This window comes from Neopelma chrysocephalum, unplaced genomic scaffold (genome assembly GCF_003984885.1).
Source record: "Neopelma chrysocephalum unplaced genomic scaffold, ASM398488v2 Primary Assembly neopelma1_70, whole genome shotgun sequence".
In the NCBI taxonomy this organism is placed as follows: domain Eukaryota; kingdom Metazoa; phylum Chordata; class Aves; order Passeriformes; family Pipridae; genus Neopelma; species Neopelma chrysocephalum.
The window spans coordinates 8777854-8792673 of NW_020897730.1; the positions used below are offsets into that span (position 1 = coordinate 8777854).

Sequence of the window (14820 nt, forward strand, 5' to 3'; positions counted from 1 at the left end):
CTTTTGTGATTGAAGGATATATCACAACTTCTTCCTATACAAATGGAAATCAGGAGCATTTTACATCTCTTGTGCAAATAGCATTCACCTTTATGGCAATAAGAGGGGGAAAACCCAATGCCACATTCCAAGCCCCCTGCTATTATAGGGAGGCGGCACTGAGCAGTAACTCACCCCAGGCTGCTACAGATTAATGTCTCAAGTATACAAGCAGGATCTACAGAGCAGGAACAGTCATACCTCTAGGAGATCTAAAGATTAGCAATCCCACAATAGAGAGACTAGGATTTATAGCCCTGGGCTGAGTTTAAACGGTTCCTAGGGGACCATGGGTAGGGATGTGGGTGGAGGCTCCAGGTGAAGCTGCTCAGACCCTTTAGGGTATATCAGTGCCCCCCAGCCCCCAGCAATGTGTTTGTCTGTTAAAGAGAAAAGAAATAAACTACTGACATTTTGCTAAAGGAGGTAATAGGTGAGTGAGGAGAAGGATAAGGACAATCCCCCTGGCAAAGCCCCAAGGTATCCCTTAGCAAACACAGATTCAGCTCCTGGTATTGGTAATGTGTTTCCATGTGATCTTGGAAAATGATGAAGGTACTTATATGTTTTTCAGTACATTTAATCTAAAATCACACTCCTATTTATCTTTAAACTCTTTAAAACATGCTGAACTTTAAATTTGCCTTGACTTGTGGCTTATAGTGCTGGTGGGAGCTTAGGACAAGAATAAAGGCTAAAAATGCTGCCTGAGGACTGAATCAAGGTGATTTCTCTGTGTGGCCCAACCTTTGCTGTCTATGATCCCTGCTGTGAGCTTTCCAAGGCAAATGTCTGGGAACTGCACTAGAAGGCAAAGGTTACAAAGTACTGCAGCTGCCAGGCGTATGGTGGCTTGTTTTACCCAGCTGGGCAGCACTTGGGACAGTTTCTAGAAAGTGGACAGACACTGTCAGGTGGTGTTGGGAGAAAAAGGCGGGAGTTTTTCCTTTAATGCTTGATTCTTGCCAGTGCTTTGATTTTCCTAGTCTGAGCAACATATGGGATGGCAGTGCATCTCAAACCTCCCTTCTCATGGGCACTGTCTTACCCATTTTTGTGCAAAGCAGCTGTTGCCCAAAGCTCTGCTCTCCTTTTCCTTCAGCAAAGGACGGTCCCTGATAAAGGTGACTTCTGTACGAGCACATGTGAAGTACAGCTGTCATGAATGAGTGTTTTAGGTTGCTCAAAGAGTCAGTAGCAAAGGTATCAGAAAAAGCAGGTTTAATATTAAAGTGAAGGCACAACAGACTTCGTTGGTAAGGTTCACTCTACTGCTTACTAGATGGTTAAAGCATACAGAGAAAAATTGGACTAAAACCTAAACTCAATCAATCTGAAACTAAAATCAACAAAAAATTATCTACCTGGAGGCTGGGAATGGGAAAAGGGTAAGGATACAAAGGAATAAGCAAGACCCTCCCATTGAGTAAGAAGGTTCAGAGTGGACCCCCTTGCCAAACTTAGCCCCAGACTTGACCAACGATTTAGGCCTAAAGGTTTTAACAGTACTTAACAAGATCTTATTTAAACAATTTAACAAAAGATTCATACAGGATTTACTGGAGCACAACAGTCACTTACTCCTAGGCCTAACTTACTTACCAATCTAAAGTACTTAAGAATCCAGCAGAGCAACATTCATCATACATTTGCTAGAGCATATTCACCCTCACACACAGACACACCTGAGCCAGCCTTGGCCTCTCATGGGGCACGAACTGACACTCCTGTGCTCCCCTCAGCAGCACCCCAAAATGCAGACTGCTAACAAGTGGTGATTACTGCTTTTGCAGGCTGGCCATGCCCAAGATCCAGAAGAAAGAGAGTCTTCAGGGCAAAACAAAAAAGGGATGGGGGGAACCCATTTCTCACCCTACTCAACAAATGGGGCCATCTGTCAAGTGATGTATCTGTTAGGTTTGTTTCCCGATTCCAGCCCAAGGCCTAGGCTCCTCTGTAAGCTGTGTGCTTCCCAGTGTTTCTACATCCCTGCCAGTGTCTCTCATCCTTTCACCACTTCCAGCCTGGGGCAAGGCTGTCCAGCAGCGGATATTGCAAAGATTACCCTAACCCACAAACTTATCTTTTTCAGCATAACCAACCTGCTACATTAGTTTCTGACTCCTGCTGAACAAACTGCTGGAATACCCTTTACCTTTGTATGAAATGTCCCAGCTCACTGCTCAGCCTTTCTTTTGCTTAGCCCAAGGGCAAAGATCTTTCGTTTTCCCCTCCAGTCCCCAGTGTCCTTCCTCCCCTCATTATTGAAAACACACGTATGGGAGATAAGTCTCATCACCTCCTCGCTGCCTGAGCCAGCACAATTCCTAATCCCTCTCAAACTGCCGGGGAGCCAGAGCCTGACACACGTAATCCACTCCTGAACTCTCCAGAACACTTCAGACATGATTGACTATCCCCACCCGCACACCTCCCTCCCCCAGCCCTCCACTCGGAACAGCCAAAGCTGCTCCACAGACCACTCCAACTGCTGTCCCTTTGCCATCAGCTCATACATGTGAGCCCACCCTCGTGTCAGTGCTTTTTGCCTTTGCTTTGAGACAGGCCCACCTCTCTCCCTTTTTCTTGTTCTCACGTGCTTCTTAATGCTTTTATTATCAAGCTGATGCCCATTTTCATCTGTGTGAAACAGGAGGACACAGCCATACAGACTGTAAATCCTTCAACATTCAGCATTTTTCACTCTGTGTGTGTGAGCTCATTTGCGTGGTTTTTATCTTCCCATCTGGAAGAGGCACAGCTGTTATTTTTATATCAACTCTGAGGCAGCTAATATTTTAAATATTGCTTATTAAAAAAGAAAAGGCGAGCAAGGGTACATCAAACCTACAGAGGCTCATGGAGTTACATTTTAAAGTTCACATACATCTCCATATGTAAACATTGGCCTCTTTGATACAGCTCTGCCTTTTTTCTGAAGGCCACAAGATGTTCTAGAGATATAAAAGGCTCAGCCTCCATGGGGCTGCCTCTGACCTTTCTCCAGCACAGCACTTGGCGGGTCAGCTCACAGAACCTGGCCAGAATCATATTCTCTCAGTGCTTGGCTGGACTGGGACCAGAGAGCCCAGTGGGTGTGAGGGTGGAGCTTTAATTAATTCAGGCTCACACTGCCCCTTGGAGGAAGAGATGGCTGTGAGAGCTGTTCAAAATGGGCAAATACCACTCTCTGGAAATTGTGTTATTGGAATTTTTTTCTTTTTTTTTTGCTAAAGGCAAAGCAAATGCATGAATGTAGGCTTTAAATAAAAGAAAAGCCTTGTTTAAAGCTTTAAAGTAGAAATTATTTAAATGTGTTCCCCCTCCTTCCCATTCCTTGCCTTCTTCTCTTCATTCTTAACAAAAGATTAAAAAGAAATAATGGAGGTTGTTACAATTGAAATGAACCATATTCAATGCAAAACCCTTCACCATTCTTATCTGTTCTGAAGTAAGCTAATATTTTGTCAACTTATGATCCTTTCCAAGGCCTGTGTTTACATCACAAGGAACTTAGAAGATGATTTATGGAAAATAAAGAGGAAGAACAGCGAGCAGGTGAGACCTTTCTGAGAGCACACAAGTGCATAAGGCTGGTGGCAGCAAGGGGGAAATGCCCAGGTTCACAGACACAGGGGTGAGATGGGCACAGAATTGGGAGACAATGCAACTGCTACAGTGGGGACTCAGATTCTTCCCACTGCAGTGTGGCCAAAAATCCTCATTTCTTCTGGAAACAGGACCACATCCCTGGGCAGTCAGGCATGTGAATGTGTGTTTAGCTTACCTGCTTTGCAGGGTTGTCAGAAATAGCTGTTGCCTGTCCCGTTACCCAGAGCTAAGTACTCCACACCTTTTCTGCCTGGCATTCAGTCTGCATCAGTGCATGTGCTGCAACATGATGAGCACAGCAGAAGAGCCAGGAATTATTATTAATAATGCAAGGCAAGGACAGAGCCAGCAGGAACCCAGGATGGGTGGGATGACTGTAGTCCTCACTCTGATATGGAGAGATGGTAGACTCAACATTCTGTGCCAACCTGCAGCAACTACATAAGATTACTTTTAAGATACTTTCATGTTGCTTTAGGGTCAAGGGTTGATGGTGTACAGAGAGGATCTTCTCTAAAGTTCTGCAAGGGCAAGGGAAAGCAACCATGAACGTGATAAAAGACCAGAGAAGGATTAAACCCCTTGCTGGCTTCAAACATAAATGCATCCTTATAAAAATAAGGCCATTTCCTTGTAACTGGAGTGTGCAGGAAGTTTGTTTTTATAAGTAGAAAACAGAACCTATTCTTAATGAGTAACACTTGTCCGTGGCCAAACATCTTGTCAACGATGGTAATTCTTTCGAGCTCCTCAGCACTTGTGACATCCCGAAAGAATTATCTTCTAAGAAATATGATCAAAAAGCCCATAAAACCCAAACAAGGAATTTACTGGACAAGATTTTAAGAGCAGGAAATAAGAAAAAAAGAAACCTACCATTAATGCTGCTGAGCCATAGCAGCAAAAAGTGCTGTATTGATGCTGACATCACTTAGGGAAGGCTGGGAAAACCTTCCCAAGAGGAGTGCATATGCCTTTCATTATCTGGTTCAGTCATTGAAGAAGACTAAACACCCCAGTGGTGGCTTCTGTTCTCCTGATGCTGACGGGACCAAATTTGGGAAATGTGGAAAAATCAGTCTGAATGTGTGTCTAGTGCCAAAGTCAGAGAGGAACAGTCAGAGCTTCTGGGCACCCTTAGGAGCTGTAGCTTTTCATGCTGAAAAGTTGCATGCTGGAAATTCCAAGTACAAGCAGGACCTTAAGGCAAAGAAGGGGTGCAGGGCAGAGGCCCTGGTCTGTGCTGTCATCCCTGCACTCTTCATTCCCTTGGGGAATTACTCAGCTCTTTTGCTGTGCCACCTGAGTAATGCCATGTGCAGGGCAGAGAACATTCATAGCTCTCTGTCTGCATGAGTGATGTAAATCACAGGGCATTTTCTGATGCCTGTGATTTCATGGGTGCTGGCTATAGACCAAAAATAAGAATGTTGTCATCATGTACGTGGGTGAAATTGGTGATGGGCAGAGTTCTTTCAGAAATAGTTTATATGATTGATTCTCAAGATTCAACCTTTTGCTCTGCTATTCTCATAGAAATTCATTTTCAGACCTTAACTCTGCATAAAATCTGCAGGAAAAAAAGGGTAATCTTTGATGCCAAACAAGTGGTTGTGTAGAAGTCTCAAGTTTGCTGCCAACATATAACCAGTTACATTCAGGGACTGTGGACTCAGGACTTAGCACCTTCTTGTTTCTATTACTCCCTCCTGTCTCATTCCCTGGAAGGACAGACAGGAAACCTGATTGTACTGCAGCCCAAAGATTGGCCATCAACTTTGCCAAGGCCAGGATTTCATCTACTGTATGGGTCCAGTGCTTAATTCTGTATGTGTGCAACCTGGCCAGTGCTCCAAGGTACACTTTTATCCACAGAAGTACCACCAGTGCCATGCTTGTTTGCTGAAGGAATTTAAATTAACTCCATAATGCAGTTCAGGGAGGGAAAGGTAATACAGGTTGAAGGTTGCAGCAACTTGATTCAGTTCAGCTGCAAAAATGACAGATGGCCCCATCTGACTTGGAACTCTATGAAAAGTACAGTTCCTTGTGTATCACACTGAAACAGCCTCATTATTATTGCATGAGCTAGCTGGCCACAGTGTCACCGTGGATAAACAAACATGGGAAAATCATTCTGACCGCTTCTCAGAATCTTACGCTGCAAAGCATTTGTGAATGTAAATAGTGAGGGTGGGAAAACCTCGAAGTCTCTGACCCTTATTTCCAAGATCTCGTATCTTGTGAGACTTGCTTACATAGTGAGAAATTTGAAACCTTGACAACTTGGCTTCAAAAGTATTTTTTTAATATACATCATTTTCCTGTTCCTGAGTAGGAGAGAGACAAGCCTCTTCTCCAACGCACAGTTCAGGATAAAAAAGCTCCTCTGTAGCCACGGGAAACTGTAGACCAAAATGCTGCTTTGATTTCAATAGTAATAACTGTAATATTAAAATATAGAATAGGCATTTCTATCTTTAGTCATCTCCCTGGACCTAGGTTGGGGCTTATTCTTGTCAGTGTATTTATGCAAAACTTATACTGATTTCCCTGGTTTCACCTAAATTGTTTCGTTCTGCTTCTCTTTCTTTATATCTTTATGCTACGTGTTCTTATTCAACTGCTTTGGTGTGTAAAAAAATACATATCCTGGAGCACAAATCAAATCTTTCACAGCTTCATGTGTACATGAAGGTACCAATAGTAGGTTGACATGTGTTGTGTGAAAAGTATAAATGTCTGCAACCTGTTGCAATAAAGATCTCTTCCAGCCTTCTTGCTATCCTGTCCCTGCTTTGGAAGAAGATTCTATGTCGCTTGGGCCGTCTCATCTTAACAGCGACGTGTGTCCATGTGGTAGGACCCTTCTGGAAAGGACACTTGACTGGGATGTAGCAGGGACATGCTCTGTGTGTCTCTCTTCTTAGGAAAGGCACTTCTTTTACCGTGATCTGTCATCACAGCAAGTAACATGTGCCACAGTCACAGATCCCAACCTTGAGACACATTTTGAAAGTTGCCAAAATGTGCTGCATTTCCTTGATTTCCACTGACAGTCCTAGTAGTTGTGCCCTACCTATGTGGGACACTTGAAGGTCTTTTCTGTAGGAAAGCATTTCTTATCAGGTATGATCTAATTCTTGAGAAAGGAGGAAAGAAAAGAAAGAAAGAAAGCTAATGAGATTTTTAAACACGTCAAAAATTAATTCAGTAGAAATATTCACAATTATTAAGTCTTTGCAGAACTGAGGCCATTTAGGGAGATGCACTTCTGGTCATTTCTTCTGATCTGCTGTGGATTTTGCTGTGATATGGAGAAGTAATTTAGAGACTCTTCCAGATGGCTGAAGGCTGTTCATTGAAGAAGACAGCTGGCATGTAAATATATAGCTATAGTCCTCTCCAGCTTCCAGACCTACGGCACTCCTATGGGATGAGCCGGGGAGGGAAGTGGGAGCTCTACAGCACCATAATGCTGAACAGCTGTGACCAGAGCCTGTAACTATCAAACCATGTTGAGAAAGTGGTCAGGTATGGTCTATCACCCAAGCTGTTCCCCTGCTCAGGAATATTTTGTAGATGACAATATTCAGGGATAAATTGAGCCCATACGGGAGAATAGCTGTGCACATACCTTTGTTGTTCACCCTGTATGTGCTTTGGGTATGAATGAGCATCCAACAGCTCAGGAAAGGTCAGGTAGGGCAGGTGCTGTTTCATGTTGCTCCAGCACTATATGATGTGTTACCTTAATTGTGTCATACACAGCAATACATGTAGGCAACGTGTTTTAAATACAAGCCAGAGGCACGAAGCTTGAGTTTCCTCCTTCATACACACTGGCTCCACACTAGTATTGCTTCATTGTTCCCAGTGCAAATCCACACAGCAGGAATGAGACTGGAGAACAATTATATTCACCAGATGCATACTTCTTTTGTACCCTTTCTCCTTGATGCATGTCAGGCAACCAGCTTTTGCCCAGAGGCTCAGAAAATACCCCTTTTCCAAAGTGGACCATGGTGGCAAAGGTAGGCACGCAGCAGGGTGCCAGAGAAGACACTTGGAGTTTCCATTCTGCTTCAGGGAGGCAAACATGGGGACAGATGGCATTAAACTTGCTGCTTCAATGATGGCAAAGAGGAGTCGGGAACAGCAAAGCCCCTGCAGTGAACCCCTGCCTGCAGCTGTCAGCCCCAGGAGGGAGCATTTCCACCTTCTGCAAGATTTAACCTTGTGTTGCTGCAGGGATATTCATATCCCTGTGGCTGCCAGGTACCCTCTGCTCTGAGGACATTTTTTAAAGGGTCACAGCCTTGCCTTTCTGTTCACCCACCTTTCCAGAATGTGGTGGGTGTCTGGAACTTCCTCACTGGGCTCACCATGCCCAACATTTGCTCTCACTGAACTCAAGCTAGTGGTGAAATGTTTTCCTCTTCCACTGTGACCAACAGTGGACAACAATTGTGACCCAGTTCCCATAAATGCAGTTAAAGAATTAATCTATGATTTTGGCTCCACTGACACAGCAAGAATATCAAGATGCTGAACAGATTGTCTGAAACCTGTTAATTTTGCATAATCTCAGAGTGACATATTTTTCTGTACAGGTATCTTGGGAATACATGTTTCTGCAAGAAAGTGGCTCAGCATTTCTGTCCTCTGCTATGTTAATCACAACCAACTGGTATCCGAATAACACATCAAATCCACACAGGATAAAGCTGGTGTACAAGAATTTGAATTTGGCTGACCTGGAAATATCTCAGTCATGGATTTCACAAGCTGCATTGTCAGAATAGGGCACAGGTAATTGTGGCTCAGACTAAAGGGCAAGGGGGACAGGAAACCATGAGATGGTGAGCATGAAAGTAAATAGCCCTCTGTCATGAGAACAGCCTCAGGGCTGCTCTCTGGGAAACCTCCTGCTCCCTGGCCCCCCAGCCTACCCCGACAGGGGCTTAAGAAGTCCTAAGGGCAGCCCTTTCCTGCCCTGAGCAGAGCAAACCCTGTGGCACATCCCTCTAGCCTCTGGCACCGGAGGTGAGTCCTGCAGGACGCACGGTTGGGCACCCGCGGAGTGAGTGGGAAGCATGGAGCTGTGTGAGCTGTGGGGGTCTGTGCAGCTCACAGAGGGCCAGGACACCGACACCCCCCTCCCTCCTCCACAGCACAGCACAACTGACAACACTGAGCTTATTTTGGTGATCTGTCTTGCCTCCTTCCCCCACAGCAGGCTGAGAACTGAGGCATGTGGGGCCATGGCCGTCAGGCCCTGGATCACACTAAACCACGGGTCTGCTCAAGGCAGTGAATCCCTCTCCCTGATCCTTGTTTTGGGACAGTTAATACCTTCGTTTTTCCTTTACTAAGTCCTCACTGAGAGCCTGGCTTAGGGGCAGGTGTTACTTCAGGTGCAGCTGCCTCAGGTGTCTCTCATTTACTAACTCTGATGGCCTCCCCAGGGCTGCTGGGAACACAAGCCCTTAAAAGCAAGAGCAGGACAAAAGGGTCTGTCTCTGCTTCTGGAGTCTTTGCTGTACTGTGTGAGTACTGAGGAGGGGGTTTCCTGGAAGAGAAAGCTTTTGATCCCTGAAGGGCCAGAAGCTTTAACTCTTCCTGTCTTACGGCTTTGATCCTTAGGTATCTGGGATACAGACAGGTATCTTCTGCATTCTGGTTTTAGCAGAACGAGCAGAAGAGTAGAAGAGAGGGGGATCTATTTGTTATTTGGGAGTGGTTTAAGGAGGAATGTTTCTGGGAGTTTCAGAGCTTTCTGCTGGTTTTTGTTTGTTTGTTTGTTTGTTTAAAAAAAAAAGAAGAGAGATGAATATTGCTCCTGTTTGTGGTAACTTCTGCCTCTGCTTTGCAGGAGAGTTATACTGCTAAACCCATGAGATTACTCATTAATAACTGTACGATTAACCTGAAGAGGTGATTCCCTTCAATACTTTCAGGGCAGCTGGCTCCAGTTCCTGCTGGCGAAAGCTGCCTGAGAGGAGCTGGAGCCAGGGAGGTTGGAAGGAGAGATCCAAATGGACACGTAGCATAGGTGTACATGTAACTGTGCAGTCCTGGGAAAGCCCAGTGTTTTAGCCAGGTGCTCATAACACACTGTTCCACAGAGTTAACTGATGGACACTTTCAATTTAAAATTCTGTGGTTAGATTAATGAAGCTTGTGATTGTGAAAATTTATTTCTTCTAAAAGGTTGACAAAGTAGTCTTTTTAAGGTCATTTGCCTTCAACCAGGGGCAAAATAGAAATATAAAGGAAAACTTGTGGATGAAGAAGGGAAGATGACAGTAGAGAAACTTCAACCAGGCACTAGACCTTTTTGGAGACAAACACTTTTGTGAAGAATTTATGTTTGTTGTGAGTTGTGTACTAAAATGATTGCAGGTATTTTGTAGGTCTAAGGGTAGCAAGTAAATGCATGTTTAATATTCCTTGCAAAACTGAGTCCTGTTGGTCCAATGGACACTCGACTGTAGTCAGGCGTCTGTGGAGCTGTTGGCAGCACCATGAGAACAATCAGGGTTGCTTTTTGTGAGGGTCATTAACTCTGGGTTCTCTCTAAAGGACTACATCTGGGTCTATGGAAATGCACTGTTGCTTTAAGCATCTCTAATAAAAGACAAGGGGTGTGTTTACAATTAAATTGTACTTGTGAGAATTTTTGCAGTTGATGACTTTCAATGCTTGACACCTTTTTGTTTAGACATAATGAGAGTTAATGCAAACCTCATGTACCACCTACTTGCATTCCAGCCTGGCTTCATTTCTAGGGTGTGAAAGGGCTCCTTTAGAAGTTGTTAAGTTGAGGGACCTAAGTATACAAACAAATATTTTTTTGTAGGGACTAATTGAGTGACTCTTACTGCAGAAGTCTGCAATAAAAACATGGGAGGTCTGGCACTTTGTGTTCCTAGACTTCGGCAGGAATTCTCATTCCAATATTTTAACCCTTCATCAAGCTGTGGCCTCTGCAGCTTCCCCATGTTTAATAGATATTATTTAATAAGTATCTCCTGCTGTGCTCATCCAGGTGGGTGGTCCTAAAGCACATGGGGATGGCCGGTCTCTGAGAAAGAGTCAGCCTCCTCTGTTGGGGTCTCTGGGATGGCAGCCCCCCTGCCAGAGAGTGCCACAGCACAGCCACGCAGTGTGCTGGGGCTGGTGGTGGCTGCACTTCCCATCCCTCAGCAAGAATGTTCTATTTGCCCTTTCATCACAAGGTGTAGCTTAATTTATATCTTCTATTTTTTCCTTAAGTTCCCTTGGTGAGTGATCTGGTGTGCTGAGGGGAGGGAGAGCCTTAGGCTTGGAGAAAGCTTCCCAGGCAGAACTCTGTATTCGAATGCATTGAGGCTTTCTCAATTTTTTTGTTGTTATTATGCATATTCTGACCTAGAGGGATGGGATTTAGAAGATGTTTCTTTAAACCCTTTATTTCAGATCTCTGCTTGGGGATCTGCCAGCCAAGCAGGGAAAGGAAGCCTCTGCTCCCCCACACCCCAGGGTAGCTCAGCTGTGCAGAATGAGTCCTACCATTCTGCTACAAAGCTGCTGCTTTGTAGCCCACTGTATTCCCCAAACAGGCATTTCTCAGGGAAACTGTGGGATGTAAGGAAGACCAGCTGTTCAGGCCAAAGGAAAGGTGCACAAGTGGAGAGTGTGACTGGGGGAGCAAGGGCTGGGGACTGGCTGCGTTTGCCCCTGTTTCATTCCAGCCTGTTAAGCTGGAGAACTGATAAAAGTTCTGTGTAAGCCCTGCTCAGCAATAACAACAACATCTCTATCTATCCTGTGTTCAGTGCAAATCCAAAACACAGCCCCATACCAGCCACTGTGAAGAAAATTAACTCTACCCCAGCTGAAACCAGCACAAGTGCATTGGTCTTAGGAAGAGAAAAAAATGACCTGACAAGGGAGTAGTTAATGCACCAAGCACAAAGGACTGAGCCTGGATTATAAAACACAAGTTAGAAATAGAGAACTCCCCAAAAGCTTGTCCTGTGTACAGTTCCCTGTTGCATCAGTCCTTCTCTTGTTCCTGGCAGGCTCCTTGGGAGCAGAGGTATTTTCCCTGAGGCATCCTGGCAGGGTAGTGTAGTCTTGGGGGCCCAAATTGTAATGTCTGGGGCTGAGAAGAAGGTAGGTCTGGAAAGAGAAATGCTGCTAAAGCAATTGAGTGAGGTGGCTGTAATGTTTTAAGCTCCCATGTTCACTGTCTGCTGTCTTCTGTTTGCCCGCAGGGATCCCAGGCTGAGTCCCTGGAGATGATGGTGATGCCTGGAGTCAGAATTCAGCCTGAGGAAAAGAAGCAGCAGCTCTGGGCATGGAGGATCCTGGCCTGTGTCCTCTGAACTCAGACGGAGCTTTGGACATAAAGTACGCATTGGAGTGTTTTTCTATAAATTTAATGTCTGGTAGCTGATTTAGGTGTGGAATAAGAACTTCTCTTTGCAGCTTTCAGGTAGCTCTGTGTAACTGGGGTTGAAGTGGTTTACATGGCTATTATTGTTATATTATTATCAGTGCTTCCACTCAGCAAGGTCAGGCAGTTAACTGTGGGTTCCTTGCTAACTTTGAAATCACTGTATTTATCCTTATGACTTTTTATTCCTGAAACATTTGAAGAAAATTTTGTGCTAGGGATCTAGATTAATAGTCCTCTTTCCAAAAACTACGCAAGAGCTCTCTTAAACTTTTGACTTGCAGTGAAGTTTTGCCTATGACTGCTTGTGTTAGTTTGGAATATAAGTTAGAAAATATTCAGCTGGGGACCTAAGGTGTAATTAATGTCTATATAATAAATACTGAAGGGACTAGTAAGTAGGCCAATTCTAAAATTCTGCTAGTTAAAAAATAAAGAGATATATGTATGTGTGTTAAATTGCCTTCTCTTTATAGACAGGAGGCAATGCACTTTGATCTAAACACTAACACCATGTATCTGTGAGCTGTTCCTGTGTCTTCTTGCCTAGGATTTTGCAGGATATTGATCAAGTGCTCATGCACAAATATCACTGAAACTGCAATGCTCTATATATTAATCTTCTATACAGGCTTCCAACCAGGGAATGATTCTGTCTGGGGTAACATGTACATTTTCTATGTTTTTAGCATTTAATTGGGATAAATTATCCAACAGTTTTTTAAAGTAACTTCAGAGAAAATTTTCTATGTTTTGGGGACCGTTAGTTGCATTACTTGTTGGTTGAGAAGGAGTTCTAGAGTAATTGAAAGACTTGTTTCTAATCAGAAGTGTTTCACAAGAGTATTTCAGTTTCCTTTTAATGAGACCAGGAAGCTTGTAACTGAACTTAAACTATGTGTTCCTCTGGGAAGCAGGAAGCTTTTGTTTCCCCCAAAATGTTAATTTAAGGAAATCTATACCAAGAAAAGAGGGAAAAAATAGTTATTCTATCAGTACCTTATTCTTATCTGATATAAAATCATATTTTCTAATGTATGGTTTAACTGGTTGCCACACAGTCCTGAAAATACACTCTGAAATGTCCTGACTGTCACGATCTAGCCAGGATTTATCAGGTCGTGTGGCTGTTGGTGCCAGGAGAGGGCACCAGACATCAGTGACAGCGCCCATGCTCGGTGCCCTGCTCTGTCACTGCAGGGGAGCCACCGGTCCTGGGTACCGGCACGGGTGAGGGATAACCTGCCCTGCTGCAACAGCTTTTTGTGGAGAGGGACTCAGTGTGTCCAGGAAGTGCTTGTGCTTATGCATTATGTTAAAGTTACAATACCTGCGGTTTGGGGAATCTTATTTATGTGAATTTTGGGAACCAGTATTTGTATATGAAGGGATGATACGAGTCTGAGACTTACAAAGGAATGTAAAGAAATCAGAAGAGCTTTGGCTGTCGAGGGGGAGCTGTGTCCCGTAATCCCCTGTGGAAATCCAGGCCAGTGAATGAGTGTGGTGATGTGCATGTGAAACTTCATCCATGCTTAGAACCAGCACCTGGGAAAGTGGAGGAATCCTCAGAGGATGGATAAAGGTGACCCTGGATATATCCCTGCAGAGCCTGGCCTGGGAAGATCCCTGCCACGAGCAGGGTGTCCACTGCCACTGCAGTGCATTCCTGCCTTCCTTTCCCTCCTCTGTGCTGGGGCTGCCCTTTGTCTCTTGCTTTGCCTTATTGAAAGTATAGGGGAGCTTGGTGGACTTTTCCTGTAATCCAGTCAATGATTTTTTGAATAAAATGGAGTATGCCTTTAGAATTCTATGGATAATTAAACTATAATTTTGATCCTCTAGTAATGGAAAATAAATGCCTAGAGACATGTCAGAGTGGAGGCTTAATTCTATCTAGAGAACACTTACAGCTGACTTTCCCCCCCACCTCTTTAGAAACACATTAACAATATTTAGGCTGAAATGCAGAATGTTACTGCCTCTAGTTTCCTCTAATTCTTTGGAATGAACTATTAGCTCCTATTATTGCCTATGCCTGTATTCCTCAGAAGCATTAACTAACTGAATGTATCAGGATTTCATAACATGGTAATCATCCATTTTCTAATGTTACTCTGATGCTGTGCCTTTATGGATTCTTTGACTCTCCTTAACTTTCCTGGAAATTGAGGATAGCCAGCTCTTCAAAGAGCTGGCCTCACAGATAATTTGCATGCTGAAATTGGTATTTGTATTAAATTACAAAAAAGTCATTCTTGGTGAGACCTCTAAAAGTTCCTGCACCATGAGCAGAGCTCCGAGTCAGCTGCAGGACCGAGATTTGACTTTAAGAGCTAATGTAAAAATATGTTAAAATGTATTTATGTAGACCCTCTTATTCAGAGTGTTCTAACTGTAAAACTGATTGTCAACTGCCAAAATTTCTTTTTGGGCAAGTTTTCTATTTTTAAATATTTAGTTTCTAGTTTCTCCCAGCACCTGAATCTGGACTGAGCAGTGTGGCTACAGAGCTTCATTCTCCTGTCCTCAGTAACACTATCTTTTGTCTCCTTGAAGTAGTGGCACAACATCTGTTAATGCATCTTTGTAATGGTTTTGGTACCAGCAGGATTAATCTGATAGTCTTCGCTTTGCTTTTGTCTAAATTAGGTGAAGGAGTTTCATGCTGTTGGATAATTATTCCCCAAACCAGGAGTAAATATCAGGCTTAGTTTTTATTCTTG

The 14820-nt window shown here is 43.9% G+C and overlaps 1 protein-coding gene across 1 annotated transcript in view; it reads right to left on the reverse strand.

Annotated features, from left to right (window-relative positions):
- Nucleotides 1-14820, reverse strand: part of OTOS (otospiralin) — a 34924-nt gene that overhangs the window by 10293 nt on the left and 9811 nt on the right. The window lies entirely within an intron of this gene.